Source organism: Physeter macrocephalus, chromosome 11, assembly GCF_002837175.3.
Source record: "Physeter macrocephalus isolate SW-GA chromosome 11, ASM283717v5, whole genome shotgun sequence".
In the NCBI taxonomy this organism is placed as follows: Eukaryota; Metazoa; Chordata; class Mammalia; order Artiodactyla; family Physeteridae; genus Physeter; species Physeter macrocephalus.
The window spans coordinates 72004926-72027998 of record NC_041224.1 but is presented as its reverse complement, the minus strand read 5'-3'; the positions used below and the strand labels follow the sequence as shown (position 1 = coordinate 72027998).

General features: G+C 43.0%; 6 non-coding genes across 6 annotated transcripts; all 6 read right to left on the bottom strand.

Moving 5' to 3' along the window:
* Positions 1-11705: 11705 nt before the first annotated feature.
* Positions 11706-11784, bottom strand: LOC112061899 (small nucleolar RNA SNORD115). The gene has a single exon (XR_002890426.1). It is a non-coding gene; the product is annotated as a small nucleolar RNA SNORD115 (small nucleolar RNA).
* A 2007-nt stretch (positions 11785-13791) lies between these two features.
* On the bottom strand, positions 13792-13872 carry LOC112061900 (small nucleolar RNA SNORD115). Its single transcript, XR_002890427.1, has one exon. It is a non-coding gene; the product is annotated as a small nucleolar RNA SNORD115 (small nucleolar RNA).
* A 2051-nt stretch (positions 13873-15923) lies between these two features.
* LOC112061895 (small nucleolar RNA SNORD115) lies at positions 15924-16004 on the bottom strand. The gene has a single exon (XR_002890422.1). It is a non-coding gene; the product is annotated as a small nucleolar RNA SNORD115 (small nucleolar RNA).
* A 2334-nt stretch (positions 16005-18338) lies between these two features.
* Positions 18339-18418, bottom strand: LOC112061898 (small nucleolar RNA SNORD115). Its single transcript, XR_002890425.1, has one exon. It is a non-coding gene; the product is annotated as a small nucleolar RNA SNORD115 (small nucleolar RNA).
* Positions 18419-20449: 2031 nt separating this feature from the next.
* LOC112061896 (small nucleolar RNA SNORD115) lies at positions 20450-20530 on the bottom strand. The gene has a single exon (XR_002890423.1). It is a non-coding gene; the product is annotated as a small nucleolar RNA SNORD115 (small nucleolar RNA).
* Positions 20531-22603: 2073 nt separating this feature from the next.
* LOC112061897 (small nucleolar RNA SNORD115) lies at positions 22604-22684 on the bottom strand. Its single transcript, XR_002890424.1, has one exon. It is a non-coding gene; the product is annotated as a small nucleolar RNA SNORD115 (small nucleolar RNA).
* Positions 22685-23073: the final 389 nt, after the last annotated feature.

Here is a 23073-nt window from a genome sequence, read left to right as displayed (position 1 = left end):
TGCTCTGCAACAAGAGAAGACACTGCAATGAGAAGCCTGTGTACCATAGCGGAGTAGCCCATGCTCACCGTAACTAGAGAAAGCCTGTGCCCAGCAACAAAAACCAATGCAGCCAAAAAATAAAGAAATTTATTTTAAAAAATTATTGAGAAAAATAAAGAAAAGTGAACTCTCATGCACTGTTGGTGGGATTGCAAATTGGGGCAGCCACTATGGAAAACATTATGGAGGTTCCTCAAGAGATTTAAAATACAACTGTTATATAATCCAGCAATTTAACTTCTGAGTATTTACACAAAGAAAAAAAAAACTCTATTTCAAAAAAATGTAGATGCACCCCAATATTTATTGCAGCATTATTTATAAAGCCAAGATGTGGAAACAGCTTAAGTGTCCTTTGATAGGTGAATGAATAAAAATGATATGGTATATATATGCAATGGAATATTATTCATCCATTAAAAGAATGAAATCTTGACATTTATGAAAACATGGATGGACCTATAGGGCATTATGTTAAGTGAATTAAGTCAAATAGATAAAGACAAATACCATATGATCTCAATTATCTTTGGACTCAATTAACAATACAAACAAAAAACCAAAATAAAAACAGACTCACAGATACAGAGAAAAATAATGGGTGGTTTCCAGAGGGATGATGGGTGGGGGATGAGCAAAACAGGTGAAGGGAATTAAGAGGTATAAATTTTCAATTATAAACTAAATAAACCAGGGGAATGTAGTATATAGCATAAGGAATATGGTCAATAACATTGTAATAACTTTATATGAGGACAAATGGTTACTAGATTTATTGTGATTATTTCATAGTGTATGTAATAAATGTCAAATGACTGTTAGTTCACCCAATACTAATAATATTATACATCAATTGTATTTCAATAAAAAATAAAATAAATTAAAAGCTACAGTGACACCATTTTATGTAAGGGACTTGAGCATCCCAGGATTCTATTATCCTCATGGGTCCTGGAACAAATCCCCTGTGGACACCGAGGGACAACTGTACTTACTGCTCTGAAGCTAGCATGGTTGCTGAATGCTTATTCAGAAAATATCTTCACAGGAGTGGAATGGCTATTCAAGGGCTGAGCTGCCCAGTTCAATCTTTCAGATGTCTCATGTGGTGAGAGCTGAACTGACCTGAGGGAGCCAGCAGCCTGGATACAAGGCTGATAGTGGAGTAGAAGGACCTGATCTCACCTACTCTCATGAAAACACCAAAATCACAACAAACTGCTGAACAACCATTGACAAAAAAGACTGGAACCTAGAGAAAGGATATTCTCCTTCTGAAGAGGAAGCCACAACAAGATGGTAGGACAGGCACATTCACGATACAATCAAATCCCATAACCACCAGGTGGGTGACCCGCAAACTGGAAAATAATTATACTGAAGAGGTTCTCCCACAAGAGTGAGAGTTCTGAGCCCCACGTCAGACTCCCTAGTCTGGGGTCTGGCATCGGGTGGAGGAGCCCCCACAGCATTTGGCTTTGGAGGTCAGTGGGGCTTGATTGCAGGAACTCCACAAGATTTCAAGAAACAGAAACTACACTCTTGGAGGGTGCACATAAATTCTTGTGTGCACCAGGACCAGGGGTAAAAGGAGTGACTTCAGAGGAGCCTGGGCCAGACCTACCTGCTGGACTTGGAGGGTCTCCTGAGGAGGCGTGAGGTGACTGTGGCTCACTAAGGTGACAAGGACACTGGTGGTGGAGGTACTGGGGAATACTCATTGGCATGAGCTGTTCTAGAGGCCGTTTAGATGCCAAGATGTGGCCCTACCCAAGAGCCCTTAGGCTCCAGTGCTAGGATGCCTCAGGCCAAACAACCAACAGGGCCGGAACACAACCCCACCCATTAGCAGACAGGCTACTTAGAGTCTTTCTGAGGCCACAGCCACCACTAAACACACACCTTGTCATGGCCCTGTCCACCAGAGAGACAAAACCTAGCTTCACCTACCAGAGGGCGGGCACCAGTCCCTCCCACCAGGTAGCCTGAACAAGCCTCATCCACAAGGGGGCAGACACCAGAAGAAAGAGGAACTACAATCTTGCAGCCTGCAGATTAGTTAGACAAAATAAGATGGCAGAGGAATCTGTTCCAGATGAAGGAACAAGATAAAACTCCAGAGGAACAACTAAGTGAAGTGGAGATAGGCAATGTACCTGAAAAAGAATTCAGACTAATGATAATAAAGATGATCCAAGATATCAGAAAAAGAATGGAGGCATGGACTGAGAAGATACAAGAAATGTTTAATGAAGAGCTAGAAGATATAAAGAAAAAATAGAGATGAACAATAAAATAATTGAAATGAAAAATACACCAGAAGGAATCAATAGCAGAATAAATGAGGCAGAAGAACAGATAAATGAGCTGGAAGACAGAAAGGTGGAAATCACTGCTGCAAAAAAGAATAAAGAAAAAAGAACAAAAAGAAATAAGGACAGTTTAAGAGGCCTCTGGGACAACATTAAATGCACCACCATTCACATTATATGGGTCCCAGAAGAAGAGAGAGAGAAAGGGCCTGAGAAAATATTTGAAGAGATAATAGCTGAAAATTTCCCTAACAAGGGAAAGAAAACAATCACCCAAGTCCAGCAAGTGCAGAGAGTCCCAGGCAGGATAAACCCAAGGAGGAACATGTGGAGACACATATTAATCAAACTGAAAAAAAATAAACACAAAGAGAAGATATTAAAAGCAACAAGGGAAAAACAACAAATAACATACAAGGGAATTCCCATAAGGTTATTAGCTGATTTTTTAGCAGAAACTCTGCAGGCCAGAAGGGAGTGGCATGATATATTTCAAGTGATAAAAGGGAAAAACCTACAAAAAATAATACTCTACCATCAAGGCCCTCATTCAGATTCAACAGAGAAATCAAAAGATTTACAGACAAGCAAACTCCAAGAGAATTCAGCACCAGCAAACCATCTTTACAACAAATGCTAAAGGAAGTTCTCTAGGTGGAAAAGAAAAGACCACAACTAGAAATAAAAAAATTACAAATGGGAAAGCTCACTGGTAAAGGCAAAGAAAAAGTAAAGGTAGGAAATCATCCACACACAAATATGATATCAAAACGAGCAATTATGAGGAGTGTACAAATGCAGGATATTGAACATGCATTGGAACTTAAAAGACCAGCAACTTAAAACAATTTTTTATATATATAGACGGCTATATCAAAACCTCATGGTAATGACAAACCAAAAAACTACAATAAATACACACACTAAAGAAAAAGGAATCCAAATACAACACTAAACATAGTCATCACATCAGAAGAGAAAGGAACAAAAGAGGAAGAGAAGAAAAAAAACTACAAAAACAAATTCAAAACAATAAACAAAATGGCATTATGAACAAACATATCAGTAATTGTCTTAAATGTAAATGGATTAAATGCTCCAACCAAAAGACACAAACTGGCTGAATGGACGCAAGAACAAGACCTGTATATATGCTGTCTACAAGAAACCCACTTCAGATCTAGGGACACATACAGAACAAAAGTGAGGGAATGGAAAAAGTTATTCCATTCAAATGGAAATCAAAAGAAAGCTGCTGTAGCAATACTCATATCAGATAAAATAGACTTAAAATAAAGACTGTTACAAGAGACAAAGAAGGACACTATATAATGACCAAGGGATTAATCCAAGAAGGATATATAACTTTTGTAAATATATATGCATCCAACATAGGAACACCTCAATATATAAGGCAAATGCTAACAGCCATAAAAAGAGAAATTGACAGTAACACAATAATAGTGGGGGACTTTAACATCCCCCCTTACATCAATGGACAGACCATCCAGACAGAAAAGCAATAAGGAAACATAGGCATTAAGTGACACATTATACACTTAATTGATATTTATAGAGCATTCCATCCAAGCAGAAAACACATTATCAAAGAGGAAATAAAAAATACCTAGAGGCAAACAAAAAAGAAAACACCATGATCCAAAACCTATGGGACATGACAAAAGCATTTCTAACAGAGAAGTATATAGCAATACAATCTCACCTCAGGAAACAAGAAAAATCCCAAATGAATGACGTAACCTTACACCTAAAGCAACTAGAGAAAAAATAACAAACAAAACTCAGAGTTAGTAGATGGAAAGAAATCATAAAGATCAGAGCAGAAATAATTGAAATAGAGCCAAGGAAACAATAGCAAAGATCAATGAAACTAAAATCTGGTTCTTTGAGAAGATAAACCAAATTGATAAACATTTAGCCAGACTCATTAAGAAAAAGGGGGAGAGGATTCAAATCAATAAAATTAGGAAGGAGAAAGGAGAAGTTACAACTGACACCACAGAAATACAGAGGATCATAAGAGACTATTACAAGCAAATATACACCAATAAAATGGAGAACCTAAAAGAAATAGACAAATTCTTAGAAAGGTACAACCTTCCAAGACTGAATCAGGAAGAAATAGAAAATATAAACAGACCAATCACAAGTACTGAAATTGAAACTGTGATGAAAAATCTTCCAGCAAACAAAAGTCCAGGACCAGATAGTTTCACAGGCGAATTCTATCAAACTTTTACAGAAGAGTTAACATCTATCCTTCTAAAACTCTTCCAAAAAATTGCAGAGGAAAGAACACTCCCAAGCTCATTCTACAAGGCCACCATCACCCTGATACAAAAGCCAGACAAAGATACCACAAAAAAAGAAAATTATAGGCCAAATCACCAAGGAACATAGATGCAAAAACCCTCAACAAAAATACTAGCAAACCAAATCCAACAATACGTAATAAAGGATCATATACCATGATCAAGTGGGATGTTTCCCAGGGATTCAAGAATTTTTCAATATCCACAAATCCACAGCTTTCAAAAGAAAGCTGGAGCAGCAATACTCATGTCAGACAAAAAATAAAGACTGTTACAAGAGACAAAGAAGGACACTACATAATGATCAAGGGATCAATCCATCAATCAGTGTAATGCACCACATTAAAAAATTGAAGGAAAAAAACCATATGATCATCTCAATAGAAGCCAAAAAATAATTTGACAAAGTTCAACACTCATTTATGATAATAACTCTCCAGAAAGTGGACAGAGAGGACACCTACCTCAACATAATAAAGACCATATATGACAAACCCATAGCTAACATCATACTTAATGTTGAGAGCTGAAAGCATTTCCTGTAAGATCAGTAACAAGACAAGGATGTCCACTCTCACCAATTTTATTCAACATAGTTTTGGAAGTCATAGCCATGGCAATCAGAGAAGAAAAAGAAATAATTGGAAAAGAAGAAGTAAATCTGTCACTGTTCGCAGATGCATGACACTATACTTAGAAAATCCTAAAGATGCTAGCAGAAAACTACTAGCGCTCATCAATGAATTCAGTAAAGTTGAAGGATACAAAATTAACACACTGAAATCTCTTGCATTTCTATACACTAGCAAGGAATGATGAGAAATTAAGGAAGCAATCCCCTTTACCACTGCATCAAAAAGAATAAAATACCTAGGAATAAACCTATCTAAGGAGGCAAAAGACCTGTATTCAGAAAAATATATGATGCTGATAAAAGAAATCAAAGATGACACACACAGGTGGAAAGATATACAATGTTCTTGGATTGGAAGAATCAATATTGTCAAAATGACTATACTATCCAAGGTAATTTACAGATTCAATGTAATCCTTATCAAATTACCCATGACATTTTTTCCAGATCTAGAACAAAAAAAAATGTTTTTCTTTGTATGGAAACATAAAAGACTCAAATATCCAAAGCAATCTTGAGAAAGAAAAAAGGAACTGGAGGAATCAGGCTCCCTGACTTCAGACTATACTACAAAGCTACAGTAATCAAAACAGTTTGGTACTGGCACAAAGACAGACTTATAAATCAATGGAACAGGATAGAAATCCCAGAAATAAACCCGTACACCTATGGTCAACTTATCTATGCCAAAGTAGTCAAGACTATACAATGGAGAAAAGACAACCTCTTCAATAAATGGTGCCAGACAGTTACATGTAAAAGAGTGAAATCAGAACATTCTCTAACACCATACACAAAAATAAACTCAAAATGGATTAAATACCTAAATGTATGACAAGATACTATAAAACTCTTAGAGGGAAATATAGGCAGAACGTTCTTTGACATAAATTGCAGCAATATCTTTTGGGATCCATCATCTAGAGTAATGAAAATAAAAACAAAAATAAACAAATAGGACCTAATTAAGCATAAATGCTTTTTCACAGCAAGGGAAACCATAAACAAAATGAAAAGACAATCCACAGAATGGGATAAAATATTTGCAAATGATGCAACTGACAAGGGCTTAGTTTCCAAAATATACAAACAGCTCAGGCAGCTCAATATAGAAAAACAAACAACACAATAAAAAAAATGGGCTGAAGATGTGAATAGACATTTCTCCAAAGAAGACATACAGATGACCAAAAAGCATGTGAAAAAATGCTCAACATTGCTAATTATTACAGAAATACAAATTAAAGCTACAATGAAGTATCACTTCACACCAGTTAGAAAAACCTTCATGAAAAAGTCTATTAACAATAAGTGCTAGAGAGGGTGTGGAGAAAAGGGAATCCTCCTACACTGTTGGTAGGAATGTAAATTGGTATGGCCACCATAGAGAATAGTATGGAAGTTCCTTAAAAATTAAAAATAGATGTACCATATGATCCAACAATCCCACTACTGGGCATATATCCAGAGAATATATATCCATAATCTGAAAAGATACATGCACCTCAGTGTTCATTGCAGCACTATTTACAATACCCAAGACATGGAAACAACCTAAATGTCCATTGACAGATGAATGAATAAAGAAGATGTGATATATATATACAATAGAATATTACTCAGCCATAAAAAGTATGAAATAAAGCCACTTGCAGCAACATGGATGAACCTAGAGATTATCTTACTGAGTAAAGTAAGTCAGACAGAGAAAGACAATTATCATATGTTATCACTTATATATGGAATCTAAAACATTATACAAATGAACTTATTTACAAAACAGAAACAGACTCACAGACTTAGAAAACAAACTTATGATTACCAAAGGGGAAAGGTGGGGGGGAGGGATAAAGAACATATTTCCACACAGAAACAGACTCACAGACTTAGAAAACAAACTTATGATTACCAAAGGGGAAAGGTGGGGGGGAGGGATAAATTAGGAGTTTGGGATTAACAGATACACTCACTACTATATATAAAATAGATAATCAACAAGACCTACTGTATAGCACAGGAAACTCTACTCAATACTCGTAATAACCTGTATGGGAAAAAATGTGAAAAATAATAGATATATGTATAACTAAATCACTCTGCTGTACACCAGAAACTAACACAACATTGTAAATCAACTATACTTCAATATGAAGTAAAATTTTAAAAATAAAATAAAAGCTACAATAATTTAAAAAGTATGTTACCAGCATAAAGACAAATATATAGATCAATTGAACAGAATAGTGAGCCCAGAAATAAACCCACACATATATATTCAACAGACCTTCAACAAGGGAACTAAGAATACACAATGGAAAAATAGTCTCTTCAACCAGTGGTGTTGAGAAAACTCTATCACCACATGCAAAAGCATGAAACTGGACCCCTACCTTACACCACTTACAAATGTTAACACAAAATGTATTAAATACTTAAACATAAGACCTGAAACCATAAAACTCCTAGAAGAAAACATGGGTAAAAGGGTTCTTGATGTTGGTTTTGGCCATAAATTTTTGATATGATACTAAAAGTGCAGGCAACAAAAATAAAACTAAAGAAGTAGGACTACATCAAATTGAAAAGCTTCTGCACAACAAAGGAAATAACTAGTAAATTGAAAAGACAACCTACAGAATGGGAGAAAATATTTGCAAACCATGTATGTGATAAATGATGAATACACAAATACAAAAGGAACTCGTATAACTCAATAGCAATCATCATCATTCAATTAAAAATGGGCAAAAGACCTGAATATATATTTTTCCAATGAAGACAAATGCAAAAGAAGCTCAATATAATTAATCATTAGGGAAATGCAAATAAAAACTACAATGAGTTATCACCATTATGAAAAACAGTATGGAGTTTTCTCAACAAATTTAAAATAGAAGATTATATGATCCAGCAATCTGACTCCTGGGTATATAGCCAAAGGAAATGAAATCATTATCTCAAAGAGATATCTGCACTTCCATGTTCTTTGTAGCATTATTTACAACAGGCAAAATATGGAAAAAATGTCCATTCATAGATGAATTGAAAAAGAAAGTGTATACATATATAAAATAATGAAATATTATGCATAGAAAATAAGAAAATTATGTGATTTGTGATTACATGGATGAACCTGGAGGGCAGTATGCGAAATGAAAACACCCAGACAGAGATACAAAAATACAGTATGGTATCACTTATATGTAGAATCTTTTAAAAGGCCAATTTTGTAGACACAGAGAATAGAATACCAGGGGATAGAAGGGAGGGGGAATTAGGAAGATACAGATCAAAGGGTACAAACTTTTAGTTACTAGATTAGTAACTAATCTAATCTAGTATATAGATCTAATATACAGCATGGTGAATATAGTTAAGAATACAGTATTGCATACTTGAAATTTTGGGGAAGATCTTAAGCATTTTCAACACACACACACATGAATTAACTGTGGGGTGGGGGATGGATGTGTTAATTGTCTGGATCTTGGTATTTATATTATGATGTAGAGTGTATCAAACCATCATGTTGTACACCTAAAATATATTCAATTATATTTGTCAGTTATTCCTCAATAATTCTGGGGAAAAAGAAAAGCTCTTATTGATTTGAACTATAAAACTACCCACAGATATAATCTTTTTGTCCTGAAAATTCTTACCAGACATATGTATCCTTAAGCCCTGGTGTCAGAGTAAACTGGAGACTGGAACATTTATTACAACATTCCTGGGTTTCAGGTGTTTCAGGAGATTGAGATTTCATTTTTTCATTATTATTCAATTTGAAAATAACACTAGTCAGGGATGAGAACTATATCTGTCATGTATGTATTGTTCATGTGGACTATTCTATAATTTTTACACAAGGAATATTTTTCTAACTCTAAAAAGTCCAAAATACTTCTGTTGTAGACTAGACATATATCAATCACAGACATAAACAAATAGATATTTGACAAGTCCTTGGACTTGCATATCTTCAAGGATGCAATATCAAGAAAAATAATAATTATCACATCATGTACTTCCTTTCTAAGGAAAGAAGTAAAGCAATGTAAAAGTCAGAAACATTAAAAGGGATATCAGTTTGCATATATTTTTTCCAAGATCACATATCATAGGCAAAGCATATATATGAATCTCAAGCTTGAGACACCAATTGCCTGGGTCTCTTAATTGTGAGTAGTTTGCCAATGATTAAAACATATCACAACACTATAACCACCCTGGAAATATACAATAGGAATGAATATGTCTAAAAATTTTTAGGTTATAATAAATATCATCATAGAATAACAAAACTTCTCAAGCTTCAATTAAAGCAAATTCAGAAGAAAAACAAAAAATTTCTCATAAGAATCTTGGAAAGTAGGCCAGTCTTTTATGAGAAGAAAACCCATTATAATATTTATGTTTCCCAATTGAATAAAACTATCAGAGAGCCCTGATTTTCACTTGTCCAATGTTCTATTTGGAATTTTACAGCCACCACGTGGTACATTGGTGCTGTCACTCACATAACATCATAGACTGGGATATCACCTATTAACCAGACATGCAGAAAGAGAAAATGAGAACAAAAAGCACCATGAATTAGTATCAAAATTCCAAAGAATTAAAAACTGAAGAGTACTAAAATCAAACTGAAACATTTGGAAACTTCCTGCTAATTAAGATCAGATATTAAGAATTTGTTGAAGAAATAACTAATTTTTATCAAAAACACAAAACATGACTATTCACAAATATAAATAAAACAGTTCCAGAAAACTCTTACCCAGAATGGAAAGCTTTAATTTTGGTGTACAAGTGACCAGATTGAATGCAGGAAGATCTGATGGTAAAAGTACAGTCAAAAACAATATCCAAAAAGTCATCTTACTAAATAGTCTTTAACTAAAAGAAAAATAATGGAAAGTATTAAATGATTAGACATAAAATTTTTATAGGTAAATGACTTATGTTTGACATTCCTTCATATCTAAAGATAAATATACATTAAATGCACAAAAAGAATAATTAATTATGCAATAGGTGATTCATTCAACATAGGATGATTAAAGAATGAAGAAATTCATACTGGTTCTTCATTGTCTCTTAAAACAATAGGTAGCAGACAGGACATTGGGGTTGTATTCTTGTCAATAAACACACGGACAATGTGGCTGTGAAGTCACGTGGATTTATGCTCTAGGAAGCAAATATCTGAAGACTGGCTCATGGGCTCACCATCAGTCAAACTGGTAAAAACATGCAAGGGCACTTTCAGACCTGAAAAGAGAGCCATCAGCTTTTAGTTTTGGGACCCCATCCATGGCCAGACAATGAACAACAAAAAACAGAGAGGCAACTACTCCCCGCCTAGGACCACATCTTGGGTCACCACTCTAAATCATGCCTCAAAATGGTCTAACGTTGGAGATGATACAATGGCACCAAAGAGTTGTAAACAGATTTTCCAGAACTGTGGGGGTGGGAGGCAATATAAGAGGGCAATGTCCACAGAGAAAAAGATTCCACATGAAATGCAGTGGGCCCCACTGAAAGTAGGAAAACAAAGAGAAGGGCCTATCAAAAGCAACTGGCATTAATGAGAGCCCACTATCCCTGAAAATGTCCTGGCAAAGCCCTACATAATATCAGGGGCCACATTTCAGCTCAAGTAATAGCCAGCAGTGTCTACAAACCAAGATCGGTGGACTGGTTCATGAATGCATCTGGATGAGTCCAGGCTGGGGCTAGATCATACCATATAATAGATTCTTGGGAGACAACAAAGCACACACCACAAGTGGCTGTCCCCTCAATAGAACAGCATTCTATGCCTCCAAATGTGCAGAAATGTGTGGAGATGTATTTCAGGGTTCCAGGGAAGGAAACATTGACTCCATGTGCAATCTGACCAGAATTCAAATCTAACAAAAGACTATTCAGAGCCTGAGATCCTAGAATGTAGAAATGGCACCAGAGAAGGAATCCCATCTTTATGAGGATTGCAGTTCCCAAAATAACTCCCCCCTCCAGATGTTTTAAGATGGGCCTCCCTCATAGTACAAAGTCCTCTGAAGCCGTGTCAAGGACCAAAGATAGTTTCTCACCTCGAAACATTCAGGTCGAGGAAAAACCTTGCCAGAAGGTATAAGAGAAAAACACAAATCAAAAGAAAGAGATAAGGAAAAGCCACGCCTATGGCATCTGGGAGGGCTGTGGAACTAGGGATCACGAAAGAAAGTCAAAGACAAGACCACGTCTTGGCCACGTGGCAGCCCCTAAACAGAGTAGAGTCTCAAGGGCTTTCCTTCCTCCATACCCACAGCCCAGGGCTCTGTAAGGGACATGGGGGGATCCCCAACCTCCTGCTCATGGATGGCCACCTCCATTGGGCCTCAGTGTAATCCTACTGAGCATGACATTTAGGTCATCCTCTCTTCAGGACCATATGAGTTCTCATCATAGACCCAACCAAGGCACTCCTCACACATTGGTGCACTGGCACCTGAGTAGCCTTACTTCAGATGCTTTCTGGAAACGAGGGTGCCCAAAAGGAAGTGGGTATCTGTTTCTTCCAGGTGCTGGACCAAGGCTGACATTGATTGACCCACGGGAGGCAGACCAAACAAGGAACTGAATTCCTCTGGGGAGTTGTCTGGATAGAGAGGAGTAGGACAGCAGTGAGAACTCCTACTCCATTACTTTAGGAATTGGTGGTCATGCATGATACACCTTCATGGATCAAATGATGCTACAAGACACACCAACAGTGATACATTCAGGAACACAGAGTGACAAAATGCACCTAAACACATTACATAAACAAGTAGCTGAAATGCATACCTAAAACCTAAGTATCTACCTACATACCTACCAAAGCACATACCTATCTCTCTACTCCTTACCTCCCTAAATCCTTACTTTTCTCCCTCCCTCCAACCCTCCATACATTATTACAAACATGATGGAACTAGTGGACGAGTGGATCAGTGCATGAATGTATATATAAATAACGTGTCAAGATATGTAGAAATGACGAATCCCTAAAAAACTTCCAAGAGAAGGCAGAGCATCATTGGCTCTCCTTCTAAAGTGAGAGATTCTCGGCCAGCAAAGTTCTAAGAATGAGTATTGGGGAACAGAGATATTCCTCTGGGCTCGATCCTGGTCTGTGCAAGCACGACTGATGGCACATTGGGCTTGGCCACTTGCCCACCAACACTCAAAAAACGAGGACATGAGTCCCAAAATTGGATGATCAAGGAAGCAGATATATGGAGATGGGCAAATGGGCTCAGCACCATTGAAACTGGCAAAGCCCTGAATGGGAATGTTCAGGCCGGGAAAAGAACCACTGACTTGGTGCAGCGTCTCCATCCATGGCATGCCTAAGGCCTACAAACATCAGCAATGCAATTACTTCATCCTAAGCCCATATCATGGGGCCACACCTCTACTTCAAGCATATAGGGGCTCACGGTGGAGATGATATCAAGGCTCCTAAGGGCTCTCAACAGCTTTACTAGAAATGGACAGTCAGGAGTTTCTGTTCTGGAGGGTGCTCTCTTCAAAGGCATTGGCTCCCACAGAGGAAGAGCTCCCCAGGAGGATCACTGGACGGGAGTGGGAGGCAAAACCCATCAGAGGGCCCATCAGGAACATTTGGCCTCACTGAGAAACCACCATCCCTAAAAGTGACCTGGCCAAGTCCCATTAAAGCTCAGGGGCCGCCCTTCAGCTTCTCAAAAGCAAACAGCGTCTACCTGCCAAGAGCAAGTGGACGGGTTCTTGAATGCCTCTCACCACCCCCTGGCCTGGGGCATGATTCTTCCCTACAGATGGTTCTTTGGAGATGGCAAAGCACACATAACAGTGACTGTCCCCTCAGTAGATCAGTGTGCTCTGCCTTGAGGTGGGCACGGACCAGTGTGGATGTTCCCCAGGGGTCCAGGGAAGGAAATGTTGTCTCCATGTGCAGTCTGACTAGACCTCAGGTCTAACGAAATGCTTTTCATTGCCCAAGATCTGAGTCCTTAGATGTGTTGCCATAGCAGAAATCCCCCATTTGTGAGGATTGAGGTTCCAGAAAGGACTACCCCCTCTTGACGCCTTTGACGTGGGCCTCCCCCATAACTCAAAGTCCATTGAAGCCTCTGTCAAAAATCAAAGACAACCACTCACTCAAATCATTCTGGCTGTGACGAGACCCTTGCCAGAACGTCTGACTGAAAGACACAATTTGAAGAGAAAGAGCTAAGGAAAGGCACCATCTAGGGCCTCTGGGCAGGCAGTGGAACCAGGGATCAGGAAAGAAAGCTGAAGACAGGATCACGTCTTTGCCACGTGGAAGCCTCTAGACATGGTAGACTCCCAAGGTCTCTCCTCCAGGTATAGGTGGCCTCTACACCCACACTCCAGGGTTCTGGAAGGGACAGAAGAATCCCTAAACTCTGGCCCCTGGATGGCCACCTCCTTTGGGCCTCAGTGTAATCCTATTGTGCATGATTGTAAGGTCATAATGTCTCTTCAGGACCATATGAGTTCTCATCTTTGAACCAACCGAGGCACTCCCCACTCATCCGTGCCCTGGTATGTGAGTAGGCTTACCTCACATGCTTTCTGGAAATGAGGATGCCTAAAAGGAACTGAGTTTCTGTTTCTTACAGGTGGTGGACAAAAGCTAACATCGCTTGCTCCATAGGCAGTGGACCAAACTCAGATCTTCCTTCCCATGGGGACTTTGGCTAGAGAGCAGCAGGACAGCTGTGTCAATTCCAAGTCCATAACCATTGGCATTAGGGGGTCATGCGTGTACATGTACATGCATCGAATGATGCTACGAGACATATCAACAGATGCCTTGTACATCTAGGAACACTTCTACGAACACAAAGTATGCCCAAATGTACTTGTATGCATTAACATAAACACCTACCTGAAACACATACCTAACACTCATCTACCTACCTATCTGCCTACTTACCTACCAACCCACGTACCTACATTTCTAGCTCCCCACCTCTCTACCTCTTTGCCTTTCTCTCTCCCTCCCTCCATACATACATACAAACATAAAGGAACCAGTGGACAAGTGGATCTGTGTATGAATAGTTACATAACTAATGTGTCAGGGAAGGAAGAATTGACGAATCACTAAAGACTCCCAGGTGAAGGCACAGCATCGTTGGCTCTCCTCCCATCAGAAGACCTGGAGCAAGGGCTTCTTGGCCAATAAAACTCTATGGACATGTCTTGCGGAATGGAGATGTTCCTCTGGGCTCGATCCTGGTCTGTGCAATCATGGGGTGGTTGATGGGACACTGGGCTTGACCACTTTCCCACCAACACACAGAAAATGAGACCAGGAAGTCCCACGGAATGGATGCTGGAAGAATCAGATATCTGGAGATGGGCCCATGGGCTCAGCAGCAGTCCACCTGGCAAAGACCTGCATGGGAACATTCAGGCCAGGGACAAGAGCCATCGTCTGTTGGTTCAGCGTCCCTTCTTGTTGCCCACGGAAGGCCCCCAAACAACAGCAATGCAAGTACTCCCTCCTCAGCCCATGTCATGGGGCCACCCCTCTTCTTTGGTAAACAGGCCTTCACGATGGAGATTATATCAGGGCTTGGAAGGTTCTCAACAGCCTTACTAGGAATGCACACTCAGAAGGGGTTTCTCCTCTTGAGGGTGCTGTCTTTGAAGGCAGGGGCTCCTGGGGAGGAAGAACTCCCCAGGAGACTCAATGGGCACTAGTGGGTGAAGCAAAATCCACCAGAGGTCTCATCAGGAAGAACTGGCCTCACCGAGACCCCACCATACCTGAAAGTAACCTGGCCAACTCCCATTAAAGCTCAGGGGCCGCTCTTTAGCTTCTCAATAGCCAGCAGCATCTACCTACCAAGCCCCAGTGGACGGGTTCTTGCCTGCCTCTCAACTTCTCCTGTCCTGGGGCACAATTCTTCCCTACTGATGGTTCTTTGGAGACGGCAAAGCACACACCACAAGTGACTGTCCCTTCAGTAGGTCAGCGTGCTCTGCCTTCTGGTGCGCACAGACCTGTGTGGATGTTCCCCAGGGGCCCACAGGGAAGGAAACGTTGCCTCCAGGTGCAACCTGACTGGAACTCAAGTCTAATTAAAGGCTTTTCAGTGCCCGAGAAACTGGTCCTTATATGTGGTGCCACAGCAGAAATCCCCACTTTTGCAAGGACTGAGTTTCCCGAAAGGACTCCCCCTTCTTGACGACTTTGAGGTGGGACTTCCCTATAGTCCGACTTCCAATGGGCCTCTGTCAAAAATCAAAGAGAGCCACTCACCTCGAATCATTCAGGCTGTGGCGAGAGCCTTGCCAGAACATCTGACTGAAAGACACAATTTGAAGAGCTAAGGAAAGGTCCCGCCTATGGCCTCCGGGCAGGCAGAGGAACCAGAGATCAGGAAAGAAACCCAAAGACAGGATCACATCTTCACCATGTGGAAGCCCCTAGACAAGGTAGAGTCCCAAGGGATTTCCTCCAGGAATAGGGGGCCTCCAAACCCACACTCAAGGGCTCTGGAAGGGACAAGAGAATCCCCAACCTGCAGGCCCTGAATGGCCACCTCCTTTGGGCATCAGTGTAATCCTACTGAGCATGATTTTTAGGTCATCATCTCTCTTCAGGACCATAAGAGTTCTCATAATTGACCCAACCGAGGCTCTCCTTATGCATCCGTTCCTTGGCACATGAGTAGGCTTACCTCAGATGTTCTCTGGAAATGTGGCTGCCCAAAGGACATGACTTTCTGTCTCTTCCAGGAGCTGGACCAAGGCTAACATCTCTTGCCCCATAGGCACCAGGCCAAAGTCAGATCATCTTACCCCTGGGGACGTTGTCTGGCTAGAGAGGAGTAGGACAGCTGTGTCAACTCCTAGTCTATACCGTTAGGCACTGGGGAGTCATGCATGAACCCCTATATACATCAAATGATGCTATGAGACATACCAGCATATGTCTTGCACATCCAGAAACACTTCCATGAACACAAAATCTGACCAAATGTACCTGTATGCATTAACATAAACACCTACCTGAAATGCACAGCTAATACCTACCTACCTCCCGACCCAACTACCTACCTTTCTAACTCCCTACCTCCCTATCTCCTTACTTTTCTGTCTTCCTCCCTCCTCCCAGACTTACAAACATAAATGAACCATTGGCCAATGGATCTGTGCATGAATAGGTACAGAACTAATGTATCAGGGAAGGAAGAATTGATGAGTTGCTAAAGACTCCCAGGTGAAGGCAGAGCATCATTGGCTCTCCTCCCATCAGAAGGCCTGGGGCGAGGGCTTCTTGGTCAGCCAAACTCTATGGACGTGTCTTGTGGAATGGAGATGTTCCTCCGGGCTCGATCCTGGTCTGTGCAAGCACGGGGTGGCTGATGGCACATTGGTCTTGGCCACTTGCCCACCAACACTCAAAAACGAGGGCATGAGTCCCCAAAATTGGATGATCAAGGGAGCAGATATATGGAGATGGGCAAATGGGCTCAGCACCAGTGAAACTGGCAAAGACCTGAATGGGAATGTTCAGGCTGGGAAAAGAGCTACTGTCTATTGGTGCAGCATCTCCATCAATTGCATGCCCAAGGCCTACAAACAACAACAGTGCAATTACTCCATCCTAAGCCCATATCATGGACTCATGACTCTACTTCAGGGAAACGGGCTCACAATGGAGATGATACCAGGGCTCCTAAGGGCTCTCAACAGCTTTACTAGAAATGGACAGTCAGAAGGAGTTTCTACTCTGGAGGGTGCTCTCTTCGAAGGCAGTGGCCTCACAGAGGAAGAACTCCCTGGAGGATCACTGGATGAGAGTGGGAGGCAAAACCCATCAGAGGCCCCAACAAGAACAACTGGCCTCACTGAGACACCACCATCCCTAAAAAAGTGACCTGGCCAAGTCCCATTAAAGCTCAGGGACTGCCCTTCAGCTTCTCAATAGCAAACAGCATGTACCTACCAAGACCCGGTGGACGGGTTCTTGAATGACTCTCACTATCTCCTGGCCTGGGGCATGATTCTTCCCTACCTATGGTTCTTTGGAGACGGCAAAGCACACATCACAAGTAACTGTCTCAGTAGATCAGCGTGCTTTGCCTTGAGGTGTGGAGGGACCTGTGTGGATGTTCCCCAGGGGCCCAGGGAAGGAACCGTTGCCTCCAGGTGCAACCTGACTAGAACTCGGGTCTAACAAAAGTCTTTTCAGTGCCCGAGAAACTAGTCCTTTGATGTGGTGCTGCAGCAGAAATCCCTCACTTTCCTAGGACTGAAGTTCCTGAAAAGACTCCCCCACTTCACGGCTTTGAGGTGGGCCTCCCCCATAGTCCAACGTCCGTTGTGGACTCTGCCAAAAATCAAAGAGAGCCACTCACCTCGAATCATGCAGGCCGTGGGGAGACCCTTGCCAGATTGTCTGAATGAAAATCACAATTTGAAGGGAAATAGCTAAAGAAAGGCCTCACCTATGGCCTCCAGGCGGGCATTGGAAACAGGGATTAAGAAAGCAAGGTGGGCTTCCCTGGTGGAGCAGTGGTTGAGAGTCTGCCTGCCAATGCAGGGGACACGGGTTCGAGCCCTGGTCTGGGAGGACCCCACATGCCGCGGAGCAACTGGGCCCATGAGCCATAACTACTGAGCCTGCGCGTCTGGAGCCTGTGCTCCTCAACAAGAGAGGCCGCGACTGTGAGAGGCCCGTGCACCGCGATGAAGAGTGGCCCCCGCTCGCCGCGACTGGAGAAGGCCCTCACACAGAGACGAAGACCCAACACACCCAAAAATAAATTAATTAATTTAAAAAAAAGAAGAAAGCAAGGTGAAGACAGGACAACGTCTTTGCCACTTGGAAGCCCCTAGACATGGTAGAGTCTCAAGGGCATTCCTCGAGGGATAGGGGGCCTCCACACCCGCACCCCTGGGCTCTGGAAGAGAAAGGATATTCCCCCAAACTCTGGCCCCTGGATGGCCACCTCCTTTGGGCCTCAGCGTTATCCTATTGAGCATGATTTTTGGTCCTCATCTCTCTTCATGACCGTATGAGTTCTCGTCACTGACCCAGCTGAGGCACTCCCTACGCATCGGTGCCATGGCACCTGAGTAGGCTTACCTCAGATGCTCTCTGGAGATGTGGATGCCCAAAAGGATGTGACTTTCTTTCTCTTCCAGGTGCTGGAACAAGTCTGACATCGCTTGCTCCATAGGCAGCAGCTCAAACTCAGATCGTCCTTCCCGTGGGGATGTTATCTGGCTAGAGAGGAGTAGGACAGCTGTGTCAACTCCTAGTTCATACCGCTAGGCATTGGGGGGTAATGCGTGTACCCCTATATGCATCGCATGATGCTATGAGACATACCAACACATGTCTTGTACATCCAGGAACACTTCCACGACCACAAAATGTGACCAAATGTACCTGTACGCATCTACCTGACATGGATACCTAACAATTATCAACCTGCCTACCTCCTGACCCAACTACCTACCTTTCTAGCTCCCTACCTTCCTATCCTTACTTTTCTCTCTCCTTCCTTCCATCCAGACTTAGAAACATAAAGGAACCAGTGGACAATTGGATCTGTGCATGAATAGGTACTAAACTAATGTTTCCGGGAAGGAAGAATAGATGAATCCCTGAAGACTCTCAGGTGAAGGCAGAGCATCATTGCCTCTCCTTTCATCAGAAGTCCTGGGGTGAGGGCTTCTTGGCCAGCAAAACTTTACAGATGTGTCTTGCAGAATGGACATGTTCCTCCAGGCTCGATGGTGGTCTGTGCAAGCATAGGGTGGCCGATGGGACATTGGACTTAGCCACTTGCCTGCCAACACAAAAGAAACGTGGTCATGAATTCCACAGAATGGATGCTTGAAGAAGCAGATATCTGGAGACGGGCCCATGGGCTTCGCACCAGTCAACCTGGCAACGCCCTGAATGGGAACCTTCAGACTGGGGACAACAGCCATCGTCTGTTGGTGCAGTATCCCCTCTAGTGGCCCACCGAATGCCCGCAAACAACAGCAGTACAACTTCTCCCTCCTCAGCCCACATCATTTGGCCACCACTCTACTTCTGGCAACAGGGCCTCACGATCGAGATGATCCCAGGGCTTGGAAGGGCTCTCAATGGCCTTACTGGGAGTGCCCCCTCAGAAGGGTTATTTTCTCTTGAGGGTGCTCTCTTTGAAGACAGTGTCTCCTAGAGAGGAAGAACTCCCCATGAGAATCACTGGACCAGATTGGGCGAAGGAAAATCCATCAGAGGTCCCATCAGGTGTAATTGGTCTCACCAAGATGCCACCATCCCTGAAAGTGACCTGGCCAAGCTCCATTTAAGCTCAGGGGCTGTCCTCCAGCTCTCTCAGTAGCCAGCAGCGTGTACTTGCCAAAACTCTGTGGACAGTTTCTTGCCTGCCTCTCAATTTCTCCTGTCTTGGGGCTTGGTTCTTCCCTACCGATGGTCCTTTTGAGACTGCAAAGGAAACACCAAAAGTGACTGTCTCCTCAGTAGATCAGCTTTCTCTGCCTTGAGGTGCACACAGTCCTGTGTGGATGTTCCACCGGGGCCCAGGAAAGGAAACGTTGCCTCCATGTGCAGCCTGACTAGAACACAGGTCTAATGAAAGGCTTTTAAGTGCCTGAGAAGCTAGTCCTTAGATGTGATGGGGAAGCAGTGTTCCCCGCTTTGTGAGGACTGAGGTTCCCAAAAGGACTCCTCCCTCTTGAAGGCTTTGAGATGACCCACCCCCATAGTCCAATGTCCACTGGGGCCACTGTCTAAAAAAGAAAGTCTCTCACCTCGATTCATTCAGGCCGTGGTGAGGCCCTTGCCAGAACATCTGACTGAAAGACACAATAGGAAGAGAAAGAGCTAAGGAAAGGTCCCGCCTATGGCTGCCAGGTGGGCATCAGAACAAGGGATCAGGAAAGCATGGTGAAGACAGGACTACGTCTTTGCCATGTGGAAGCCCCTAGACTCAGTAGAGTCTCAAGGGATTTCCTCGAGGGATAGGGGGCCTCCAAACCCATACCGCTGGTCTCTGGAAGAGACAGGAGAATCCCCAACCTCCTGCCCCTGGACGGCCACCTCCATTGGGCCTCAGCGTAATCCTATTGAACATGATTTTTAGGCCATCATTTCTCTTAACAACAATACGAGTTCACATCATTGACCCAACTGAGGCACTCCCCACGCATTCGTGCCCCCTGACCTGAGTAGGCTTACCTCCGAAGCTTTCTGAAAATGAGGATGCCCCAAGTGACGTGAGTTTCTGTCTCTTCCAGGTGCTGGACCAAGGCAGACAACCCTTGCTCCATACGCAACAGGCCTAACTCAGATCTTTCTTCCCCTGGGGATGTTATCTGTCTAGAGAGTAGGACAGCTGTGTCACCTCCTAGTCCAACCCTTAGGCATTGGGGGTCATGAGTGTACACCTTCATGCATCGAATGATACAAGACATACCAACACATGTCTTGTACATCCAGGAACACTTCCACGAACAAAAAATGTGACCAAATGTACGTGTACACATTAACATAAACATCTACCTGACACACATACCTAACGACTATTTACCTACCTACGTCCTTATCCACCTACCTACCTTTCTAGCTCCCTACTTTCCTATCTACTTTTCTCTCTCCTTCCCTCCATCCACACTTTGAAACATAAAGGAACCAGTGGACAATTGGATCTGTGCATGAATAGGTACTAAACTAATGTGCCTGGTAAAGAAGAATTGATGAATCCCTGAAAACTCCCAGGTGAAGGCAGAGCATCTTTGGCTTTCCCATCAGAAGGCCTGGATTGAGGGCTCCTTGGTCAGCTAAACTCTACGGACGTTTCTTGGTGAGTCGACATCTTCCTCCGGGCTCGATCCTGGTCTGTTCAAGCATCGGATGGCCTATGGGAAATTGGCCTTGGCCACCTTCCCGCTAACACACAGAAAATGAGGCCATGAAGTCCCACAAAATGGATGCTCGGATAAGCAGATATCTCGAGACGGGCCCACGGGCTCAGCACCAGTAAACCTGGCAAAGCACTGCATTGGAACGTTAAGGACAGATACAAGGCCATCCTCTGTTGGTTTAGTGTCCCCTCTTGTGATCCGCCGAAGACACCCAAATAACAGCAATGCAACTACTCCGTCGTCGGCTCACATCATGGGTCTACCACTCTACTTTGGGCAACAGGGCCTCATGATGTATATGATACCAGGGCTCGGAAGGACTCTCAACACCTTACAAGGAAGGCACACTCAGAAGGGGTTTTTCCTCTTGAGGGTGCTTTCTTAGAAGGCAGTGGCTCCCACAGAGGGAGAACTCACCAGGAGAATCATTGGACCCGAATGGTTGAAGGAAAATCCATCAGAGGGCCCATCAGGAACAATTGACCTCACCAAGACACCACGGTCCCTGAAAGCGACCTGGCCAAGCTCCATTTAAGCTTAGGGGCCGTCCTGCAACTCTCTCAATAGCCATCAGCTACCTGGCTGGTTTGGCTACCTGCCAAAAACTGGTTGATGGGTTCTTGCCTGCCTCTCAACTTCTCTCAACTTCTCCTGTCCTGGGGCATGAGTCTTCCCTACAGGTGGTTCATTGGAGATTGCAAAGCACACACCACAAGTGACTGTCCCCTCAGTAGATCAGCGTGCTCTGCCTTCAGGTATGCACAGACCTGTGTGGATATTCCCCAGGGGCTCAGGGAAGGAAACATTGCCTCCATGTGCAAGCTGACTAGAACTCAGTTCTAATGAAAGCCTTTTAAGTGGCTGAGAAACTAGTCCTTAGATGTGGTGCCACAGCAGAAATCCTCCCTTTGCAAAGACTGAGGTTCCTGAAAGGATTTCCCCCCTCTTGACAGCTTTGAGATGGGCCTCTCCAACTGTCCGGGCCTCCCCAACTGTCCAACGTCCACTGGGGCCTCTGTTAAAAATCAAAGAGAGCCACTCTCCTCGAATCATTCAGACCATGGTGAGACACTTGCCAGAACGTCTGACTGAAAGACATAATTTGAAGAGAAAGAGCTAAGGACAGGCCCCGCCTATGGCCTTTGGGTGGGCTGTGGAACCAGGCATCAGGAAATAAAGCCAAAGACAGGACCATGTCTTTGCCACGTGGAAGCCCCCTGACGTGGTAGAGTCTCAAGGGCTTCCTCGAGGGATATGGGCCTCCACACCCACACCTCAGGACTTTGGAAGGGACAGGAGGATTCACAAACTCCTGCCCCTGGATGGCCACCTCCACTGGGCCTCAGCATAATCCTACTGAGCATGATTGTTAAGTCATAATGTCTCTTCAGGTCCATATGAGGTCTCATCATTGACCCGACCGAGGCAATCCCCACACCTCCGTGCCCTGGCACTTGAGTAGTCTTACCTCAGATGCTTTCTGGAAATGAGGATGCTCAAAAAGATGTGACTTTCTATCTCTTCCAGGTGTTGGACCAAGGCTGACATTGGTTTCACCATAGGCAGTGGTCCAAACTCAGATCTTCCTTCCCCTGGGGACGTTGTCTGCCTAGAGAGGAGTAGGACAGTTGTGTCAACTCCTAGTCCATAGTGTTAGGCACTGGGTGTAGTTGCATGTACATCTTATTTTTTTTTTTTTTTTTTTTTTTTTTGCAGTACACGGGCCTCTCACTGTTGTGGCCTCTCCCGTTGCGGAGCACAGGCTCTGGACGCGCAGGCTCAGCAGCCATGGCTCACGGACCTAGCC